This window comes from Chaetodon trifascialis, chromosome 21 (genome assembly GCF_039877785.1).
Source record: "Chaetodon trifascialis isolate fChaTrf1 chromosome 21, fChaTrf1.hap1, whole genome shotgun sequence".
Classification (NCBI taxonomy): Eukaryota; Metazoa; Chordata; class Actinopteri; order Chaetodontiformes; family Chaetodontidae; genus Chaetodon; species Chaetodon trifascialis.
In genome coordinates, this window is record NC_092076.1 from 5,678,635 (window position 1) to 5,688,657 (window position 10,023).

At 39.4% G+C, this 10,023-nt stretch overlaps 6 non-coding genes across 6 annotated transcripts; all 6 read left to right on the top strand.

Moving 5' to 3' along the window:
* Positions 1 to 44: 44 nt before the first annotated feature.
* Positions 45 to 158, top strand: LOC139350253 (U5 spliceosomal RNA). Its single transcript, XR_011603503.1, has one exon. It is a non-coding gene; the product is annotated as a U5 spliceosomal RNA (small nuclear RNA).
* A 764-nt stretch (positions 159 to 922) lies between these two features.
* LOC139350250 (U6 spliceosomal RNA) lies at positions 923 to 1,029 on the top strand. Its single transcript, XR_011603500.1, has one exon. It is a non-coding gene; the product is annotated as a U6 spliceosomal RNA (small nuclear RNA).
* A 1,144-nt stretch (positions 1,030 to 2,173) lies between these two features.
* Positions 2,174 to 2,289, top strand: LOC139350247 (U5 spliceosomal RNA). The gene has a single exon (XR_011603497.1). It is a non-coding gene; the product is annotated as a U5 spliceosomal RNA (small nuclear RNA).
* Positions 2,290 to 2,834: 545 nt separating this feature from the next.
* On the top strand, positions 2,835 to 2,948 carry LOC139350254 (U5 spliceosomal RNA). The gene has a single exon (XR_011603504.1). It is a non-coding gene; the product is annotated as a U5 spliceosomal RNA (small nuclear RNA).
* Positions 2,949 to 4,590: 1,642 nt separating this feature from the next.
* On the top strand, positions 4,591 to 4,706 carry LOC139350249 (U5 spliceosomal RNA). Its single transcript, XR_011603499.1, has one exon. It is a non-coding gene; the product is annotated as a U5 spliceosomal RNA (small nuclear RNA).
* Positions 4,707 to 5,320: 614 nt separating this feature from the next.
* On the top strand, positions 5,321 to 5,434 carry LOC139350252 (U5 spliceosomal RNA). Its single transcript, XR_011603502.1, has one exon. It is a non-coding gene; the product is annotated as a U5 spliceosomal RNA (small nuclear RNA).
* The last annotated feature ends 4,589 nt before the right edge of the window (positions 5,435 to 10,023 follow it).

Sequence of the window (10,023 nt, forward strand, 5' to 3'; positions counted from 1 at the left end):
ATTGTCGCCAGTCAGGTCGATCTGTCTGAGTTATGTTGAGCAGATCACTCTTGTTTCACTTCAGATCGTATAAATCTTTCGCCTTTTACTAAAGATTTCCGTGGAGTGGAACAATAAGAGTTTTACCCAATTTTTTGATGCCCTGCAATTGTGGGGCTTTCTATCATGTGAAATATTAAGAAGATATGAGTGTGTGGCAAAGTTAAGGGGTTAAGGGTATAGTTGTCGGCATAGGTTATATGATTTTTGTGATGGTTAGTGTCTGTCCAATGGGGCTTCTTTGCTGCAATTCAACCATCTATACCTGACAGAAATGACATTTCAGTAGAGAAATCTCTGCAGCCTTAAACTTTGCTGCCCCGGCTGTTCTCCAGCCACCAAGGCCAGAGAATCTCCAGTTGCCCCAATTTACAAAGCCCTGACATGTTGAGTATAGCAGAAGGGTAGGCTCTGTCTGGCTCCCCCTACTGGCTTAACATGCGTTGCATATATTCTGAGTGTTGAGAATCAGAGACTGCTCTACTCTACATAAATATGTGTCATCAATAAACTGATTCCACATAGACGTGCTTAGCCTGAGTGTGAGTCACCCACTTGCCCTGAGATGTTTTACAGATGGGCACAATTGGGTCTGGGGTACAAATTTCAGCGTCTAGCCTGAAAGTACAATTGGGCACCACCCCCTTTCAGTGATCTGGCATTTTTGGCTTCATCCTTTAGATAATGGGCAGTCACTATGTTACAGACAGAATGAGCCGTCAATATCTAACAATTGCAACCTTGTTGATGTCAGTAGGTCACCCTGACTTGCCATGCTTAAGGGTACGCCCTTCTAGGGAATGCAGCCCTCTAGTCTGCACTGCCACAAAAGGGTCGGTCTGCCAGCAATGGAATAAAAGGTAGGCAGGGACTATTGACCAATGTGCTTGCTTTGGCAGCACATATGCAAATTTGGAATCAATACAGAGAAGATTAGCATGGCCCCTGCAAAAGGATGACACGCATACTCGTGAAGCGTTTCCATTTTTTAATTTGCCTGTGCTGCCCCCAGCAACCGAGCCAGAGAATCTCCAGTTTCCCCAATTCACAACACCCTGACCTGTTAATTACAGCAGAAGGGTAGGCTCTGTCTGGCTCCCCCTACTGGCTGATCACGCGTTGCATGTTTTCCGAGTGTTGAGAATCAGAGACTGCTCTACTCTACTTATAATGATTCCACATAAACGTGAGTGTGGGAGTCACCCACTTGCCCTGAGATGTCTGATAGATGGGCACGATTGGGTGTGGGGTACAAAGTTCAGCGTCTAGCCTGAAAGTACAATTGGGCACCACCCCCTTTCAGTGACCGGGCATTTTTGGCTTCATCCTTTAGATCACATGTCTCAAACTCACGGGCCCACGGGCCTTGAGTTTGACAATGGATGGAATATCTTGCACGCATGATAATATCTAATTATTATTAGAGCTGGCCTGCCAGTATAGTGCACGCACCACTAGTACTACAAGTTTCGCAATGCACTGCCATTGTGTTGGCACATCAATCAAAGGCCCGTGAGCGCATGTCCCTGCTCCTCTCGTTCATCAGCAGTCTGATGGAGGTAGGTACCTGTGGTAGATCAAACAAATATAGCATGTTATTGCTAACATGCTGCGCTAATCTAAAGTTTCAGATCTGGTATTTGTTACCCTTGCACAGAGCCTGCCAGCCGTTTCCCCCTGCCTCCAGTCTTCAAGCTAAGCTAATGGCGCTAAGTCAGTGCACTCAAATACATGGGGACAAGATGCGTCCAAACCATTCACCCAAAAACTTGAATACAGACAATATGGAGAGTTTTCCTCTGTGCTATTGTAGTCTGTATGTACACTGGTGCACTTGGATTGGATTTCTAAATTTAAATCAAAAATGGTTTAAAAAAAATTAAATCAATCGAACATGAAGTCGTCCACTCCCAGCATGCTTTGCATCACAACATGAAAACAGCATTTGAAGTCCCAAAGTTAACCAGTGTAAAGTTTCCTTTCATCAGCACTGTGGTGTATTTCCACGAGATGACTTTGATTTTATTTATTTTATGTTTTATTTAGTCATTTTATGTAGCAGCATCAACAGCAGACCATTGATTAAGTGCTCGGCCCCACGAGTGGCACCAGTTTCTGAACCAAACTACAGTTATGGCTCTGATTTCTCTTCAGATCGTATAAATCTTTCGCCTTTTACTAAAGATTTCCGTGGAGAGGATCACTTAGAGTTCTACTTAATTTTTTGATGCTCTGCTTAAATGCAGGGCTTCTTCATCTGTTAAAAAATATGAAGTTATTGAAATCTGATTCTCAGTAACAGCTTTGATGTTGCATCAGCTGTGTGTTGTGTCTTATTTCCATACAATGTTTCCTTGATCGTTAAAGTATTTTCTACCATCATCTAATGTTTTCTCCTAAATTCTGCATCTTTCTGCACGTTCTGACTCTCAGTGTCCTTTCAATGATGTGGTCACAACAATGAATGAATGTGTGTGTGTGTGTGTGTGTGTGTGTGTGTGTGTGTGTGTGTGTGTGTGTGTGTGTGTGTGTGTGTGTGATGTCATTTCATTGGGGGACTAGATAACCCGGAAGTGAAAATGCCTTCCCATCATGCCTTGCTCCATAGCATGAATTGCTAACTAATGCTAAACAAATGTAACATTTGTTTTTAACATTAAAAGACCACATTGCTTTATGTCTGTGTCTGTATTCACACATTGTGTGGATTGTTGTGAGTAAGTTTGACTCTCAACCAGGACTTAAAGTTGTATTGTCGCCAGTCAGGTCGATCTGTCTGATCTGTGCAAAACAGATCACTCTTGTTTCACTTCAAATCGTATAAATCTTTCGCCTTTTACTAAAGATTTCCGTGGAGTGGAACAACAAGAGTTTTACCCAATTTTTTGATGCCCTGCACATGTGGGGCTTTCTCTTTGTGTTTAAAATAATATGGTCTTTTAGAAGTGTTGGGTTTTACTTATGCTATGTGCTTATTGTGTTGTGTAAGTCCAGTCTGCTTCCTTTATCTTATTGGTCTTTCACTGGGGCTTCTTTGTAACAATTCCAGCATGTAGGCTTGACAGAAATGAGGACATTTCAGTAGAGAAAGTATGAAATCAATGCAGCCTTAAACTTTGACTCAGCACTGGTGCAAATAGAAATATTGCACTATTTATACCACTTAATTGTATCCTAAAATTAAGTCTTAACTGCTGATGACTGAATTATATTTTATGCATTAAAACACTGAAAGGGACCATTGTGCACAGTGATTACTGTAAATGCTTCAAGTACAAGTAGCTGGCAGTACTTCTATATGTAGTAATACAAGCTGAGCAAAGTACTATTGCCTGTAATTCAAAAGCAGTTGTGATATCTATCAAAACTAAAAGGCCCCACTATTAACAGAGCATCATTAAACTGAGTGAAGTTATTTTAATCGATCAGAGGACAAATCAGAGCAATGTAATGCATTGATGAAATGTGTTTGAGAGACTCATAAACAGGTAGCAGGACTCTTGCAATACAAAATTGTTCTTTTTTTATATGCATTTCTTTGTTTATGTAGATCAGTGACAGAAACAAACTTACATTTAACTTAAGTCAAGCATGAAATAAAGACTTCCCCTTATGGGACTAATAAAGGAATATTGAATTGAATACAGGATTCACACAAATCACAGCTGGAAATCAGCAAAGATCAAAAAATGTCGGATCGTAAAGAGCCTTTTGTTAGATAACTATTCAACATGTTAGCTTAGCCACTTAGCTTTCTTACTAACAGTTATTTGACAAGACTGATACCACGCTACAGTAAATATGAAGCTACAGCTAGCAGTTGGTTAGCTTATCTTAGTTTAGCTTAGCTTAGCTTAGCATACAGCCTGAAAGCGGTGGGAAACTGCTAACTCACTGGTTGCTTGGCTACTGGTCCCAACTAGAAATAGTCTGGCACATAACCTCCATAAAAGTGCGTTCTTGTTTTTACGTTTGGATTTTGTAGATCAATCAAATATAGCATATTAATGCTAACATGCTGCGCTAATCTAAAGTTTCAGAGGTGGATTTTGTTACCCTTGCACAGAGCCTGCTAGCCTTTTCTCCCTGCCTCCAGTCTTCAAGCTAAGCTAATGGCGCTAAGTCAGTGCACTCAAATACGTGGGGACAAGATGCGTCCAAACCATTCACCCAAAAACTTGAATACAGACAATATGGAGAGTTTTCCTCTGTGCTATTGTAGTCTGTATGTACACTGGTGCACTTGGATTGGATTTCTAAACTTAAATTAAAAATGGTTAAAAAAAAAAAAAAAAGTTAAAATAATTGTTCATGAAGTCGTCCACTCCCAGCATGCTTTGCATCACAACGTGAAAACAGCATTTCAAGTCTCAAAGTTAACCAGTGCAAAGTTTCCTTTCATCAGCACTGTGGTGTATTTCCACAAGATGACTTTGATTTTATTTATTTTATGTTTTATTTAGTTGTTTTATGTAGCGGCATCAACAGCAGACCATTGATTAAGTGCTCGTCCCCCTGAGTGGCAGCAGTTTCTGAACCAAACTACAGTTATGGCTCTGATTTCTCTTCAGATCGTATAAATCTTTCGCCTTTTACTAAAGATTTCCGTGGAGAGGATCACTTAGAGTTCTACTTAATTTTCTGATGCTCTGCTTAAATGCAGGGCTTCTTCATCTGTTAAAAAATATGAAGTTATTGAAATCTGATTCTCAGTAACAGCTTTGATGTTGCATCAGCTGTGTGTTGTGGTGTCTTATTTCCATACAATGTTTCCTTGATCATTTAAGTATTTTCTACCATCTTCTTCTTGTTGCTTAATTTTCAGAGGAAAGTCAAATAATTTAATGCTTTCCCCTAAATTCTGCATCTTTCTGCACATTCTGACTCTCAGTCTGTCCCTCAATAATAGATACCCAGCTCTGTGTGTGTGTGTGTGTGTGTGTGTGTGTGTGTGTGTGTGTGTGTGTGTGTGTGTGTGTGTGTGTGTGTGTGTGTGTGTGTGTGTGTGTGTGTGTGTGTGTGCTGTCTATCGTTTCACTGAGGGACTAGATAACCCGGAAGTGAAAATTCCTTCCCATCATGCCTTGCTCCATAGCATGAATTGCTAACTAATGCTAAACAAACATAAGATTTGTTTTAACATTAAAAGACCACATTGCTTCATTTCTGTGTCTCTATTCACACATTGTGTGGATTGTTGTGAGTAAGTTTGACTCTCAACCAGGACTGAAAGTCATATCTTCGCCAGTCTGGTTGATCTGTCTGATCTTTGGGGGATAGATCACTCTTGTTTCACTTCAAATCGTATAAATCTTTCGCCTTTTACTAAAGATTTCCGTGGAGTGGAACAACAAGAGTTTTACCCAATTTTTTGATGCCCTGCATTTGTGGGGCTTTCTATTTGTGTGAAAAATAAGTAAAAGTTTAATGGTTTTCAAAATTACATGAGAAGAGAAAGGTAATTCCAAAATAGTAGATGAAATTTAGTTGTAAATTAAGAGTACAATTTCATGCTTCATTTCTGATCAAAGTTATTTTTGGTACTTAGTAAATAGAAGATCATTGATCTAAATTCAGGCATTCCAGTAGTCAGTGATGGTAATTCCTGCTCTTTATAATGAACCCGATCCATGGAGCGTGAAACACATTCACTATTTTACACAGAATTTAAATAAATTCATCAGTTTACACTCCATGGATGTATTTATTTTAAGATTTATCTGATCAGAGGACAACTCAGAGCAATGTCATGCGCTGCGTCTTCTTCTGTGGAGTTTTACGGCGGTTGGCATCCACATAAGCTGCGTTACCGCCACCTACTGGATTCTAACAGCTTCACCGTGAAAACCGTTTTCAGCATCCACTCAAAGTGATCTCATTCCTGACCTTGTCCATCCTCTAACCCAATTGGTGCAAATCCTTCCCTCAGAGTAGCATCTAGATCTTCTCCAGATATGTCAGCATCCAGCACCTGCTCCATTCTTTCTGACTTCCTCTGTATGTCAGTTAATCATGGCAATAAATGCCCAAAATCTTCAACTTCAGCGTTTGACAAACCCTTTTCTGCTCTGATCTTACTCACCTTTATTTCCCCACTTCTTTGTGGACACTTTGCTGACTCGGCATGATGATTTCCCTCACAGTGCAGGCTCCTCGGTTGCTGTTCATCTCCCACATCCTCTGACTCCTCCACAGGCTCTGCAGCATGTCCGTGTTCCTGACAGCAGAGCTCATCCCACTGCTCCTATACTTTCCTGATCAAACATCTCGGAGTTTTCCTCCCACAAACTTCCCGACCTCACGTGGATCTTTAAAAATGCATTTGTGTCACTGCCGGCTTCCCTACCAGATAAACCTCATTGTTCTTTCACTGACTGGACTCCAAAATCCTCTTTTGTCATCACTTTCAAATTCATTCCCTGACTCGCGCTCCGACTCCGTTTCCGCCATCTCTCCCGCCTCTGTCTTCTTCCACTGGCTCCATCTGACTCATCACTGGTGTGTTGTTGATACCACTTAATAAAATGATTAAATCAAACATGGAGCAAACTCATCTCATGGACATACACAATGGAAACTCTGCACTGGTTAACTGACACTTGAAACACAACAGCAAGGCATGCTGGGAGTGGAGGCCTTCGTTTGGTCTAAATTTAACCTTTAAGTTTCTTAGTGCTCCAGTTTATGTACAGGCTGCAGTGACCCCAGTGAAAATTCTTCATATTATTTGTTACAGAGTTTTAGTGTGACGGCCGTTGACTGAACGTTGCTTTATTCTTCTACCGCTCCGCATTTCACAGGAACATACTCATTATTATCGTTTAAGTAAAACTTGTACTTGTAACAGAGTATTCCTGCGCTGTGCTATTATATTATTATATAAAAATGAATATTTTTATATATATTTGACGACAGTATGATGCACTGGTATACATTAAGTTACCCAACAATATATAAACTGGTTTAAATTTGGTCCCTTTCAAACAGCTACAGCAATAACATGCTGCGTATGTGTTCATGCAGCAGTGATAATAATTCAAAAATCTAATTTTTATCAGCTAAGACAGGGCTGCTCTCTATGATTGCTTCTACTTTTGATATTTTAAGTACATTTGTTGATGATGCTTCTGTGCTGAAGTAAAATTCTGAATTCAGTACTTTTACTTGTATGTACCACATATGTAGGGAGTTAAAGGGAGTTCCCAGCCAAAGTCTTACAGACTGGTTTCACAGTGAATGTGTGGAAACATTTAGGTAATTTCCATAAATTGTGCTGATAAATACTCATACACTTTAACTTAAGTAAGGTTTTAAATGCAGTTTTCTTTGTAGTGAAGTATTTTCACAGTATCTGCGTACTTTTCCCACTTGTACTTCAACATTTCAACTTTACTGAGCTTTATACTTCTACTCTACTACATTTCAGAGGGAGATATTGTATTTTTAGTTTTAAATATGTAATAGATTTTATATACAAACCATATGAACATCTTGTTAAATATGAAGCATCCCTATGATGCCAATGAAACTCTGTAAACTGAACAGGTAAAATATAGCTCCCTGACCAAATGTAATATTAAAATGCTTCTTAAACATTGAAGCATTGCAGCATTATCTGTGGGGCTGCTACTAACGATTATTCTAATTGTCGCTTAATCCTCTGATTCTTTTCTAGATTAATTATTTAGTCTCTAAAATGTCATAAAATAGTCTTCAAATGTCCTGTTTGGTCTGACCAACAGACCAAAACCCAACAGTATTCAGTTTAAAATGACAGAAAACAGAGAAAATCCGCAAATTCTCACTACTGAGAAGATTGAACCAGAGATTTTTTGGGGGCGTTACCCTTTAAAAATGACATGATGAAATGATTCATTGATCGTCAGAGAGTCAGTCGACTAATCCTGTATATCTTCCTTTAAGTCTGTATAATACTTACTTTTATTTTGATACTTCAAATACATTTTTCTAAAAAAAAAATTTAACTGAAGTGTAGTGTTTTCATGATGCAGCATTACTACTTTTCCTTTAGTTGAATTCTTCCTCCACCACTGCCAGTATGAAATATCATAGTGTTTGTCCTAAGTGTGTGTTATTTCATGTATTTCAGAATAAAATATTGAAAATATAAAACATTGCCACTATAAATTGACCCCATCCCGACTAGTTTTAATCTAGTGTTGACCTCAGTAATGTGAAATGCACCTTCAGTGTCTGAGGGAATAATACAGGAATATTACAGTCATATTTTCCTGCAACACCAACCTGCAGAAACACACACATATGCATACACACACACACACACACACATGCAGCGCTGCCCAGAGGAACATCATGAGCGCCCAGGCCATTAACAAATGCAGTAAGCCTTTTAAGTATGATTTCCTGCCCTTCCTCCCCAGTTCTTCCCCCAGCTCCTCCCGGTTAAAACGTGACACACATCAGTTGTGTGACAGGTCACGTGACTGCTGTAGCATTGATCCGGAAGGAGGGAGGGAGGGGAGGGAGGAGAGGGGAGGAGGGGGTGGCTGATGTTGCCGAGAAACTGCGTCAGGTCAGCGGGAGACAGCCTGAATCATACAGGAAGCTCCGTGATTGGCCTTCAATATAAAACAGAACAATGCGGCTGTTATGCAGTCTGTTTGTAGATGTGAAACTTTTGTTACATAGGAGTCACAAATAAGTAACTGTTTCCCTTAAAACAGTCCAGAGTCTAGAATTCAATACTGCAAATGTACGTGGTGTGTGATTAGTTTTCAGAGACCAGTCTACGGCTGCAGCCATGTTTGTAGTGATCTACTTCCACTTTTCTGCCTGCATGCCAGCAAATATTCAACTACTCTTGATTTGAACACACGGTGTTAAAGTCTAACTCTATACCACACTTAGATATACATGAGATATACATGCCGTAGTCGCCCATTGTTCCTTAAAACTAGTAACAACACATACACGAGCCACACTGTTGCACCGCGTGTCATGTTTCTTCATTGCGATGAACACTGTCACTGTAACTTGTTGTGAGTGAGTCCCACCCAGCCCTGGTTGGGTAACGCTGAGCTATAATCAGAATCAGAATCAGCTTTATTGGCCAACCATGTGGACAAATGCAAGGAATTTGACTCCAGTTTGAAGTTGCTCTCAGTGTTACGTGAACATACAGCTACAAACAAGAACATGAAGGCTGAGCAAAGAGCTAAAAAAATGTGTGTATATGAAGCATGAATGAACGACACCATCCTGGAATAAACACTGAATGATTAATGTACTACTTTGTGCACATGCAGTAGGTGATTATGTACAGTATATGCATGCATACACATCTATATACAGTATAGGTGTGCTTGCATTTATATTTGACAATAATGATGATGATGATATGTACACATTAAAAAAACAGCAGTAGTGGAAGAAGAATACCAGTCTTTACTCAAATACCCAATACCATACTGAAAATACTCCTACATCCAAACCCTTACTTAAGTAAAAATATGTTTATATTATCAGCAAAATTCACTCTAAATATGAAAAGTTAAAGTATTGCAGTAAAACCATTTAACTATTTTATACACGGCTTAATGTACAACAACATATCATATTGAGATGCGTAGTTTTGGCTGGACAGGGAGGCTATTAAATGTTGTAATCTGAACAGTAACTCGTAACTAAGCTGTCAGACATAGAACAATACTTGCTTCTGTCATGTAGTGGAGTATAAAGTTGAATTTAACGGAGATACTCAAGTAAAGTACAAGCAACGTTGTATTGCAGTAGGCTGCAGTACTTGAGTAAGTACATAGTCATCTAGAAAAAATGTGTATTTAATCTATAAAATATATTTTTCTAGTTGCAGGTATGGTGGATGTTTTAGTGTTCAGAAATGATTCAGCATGTGTACTTAAGTGTTTCACAACCAGATTATTCTCTTTGACCTCAGTTGTCACTCTGGAACTTGGTTTTATCTTGAAAAGCGACACCGGAAGT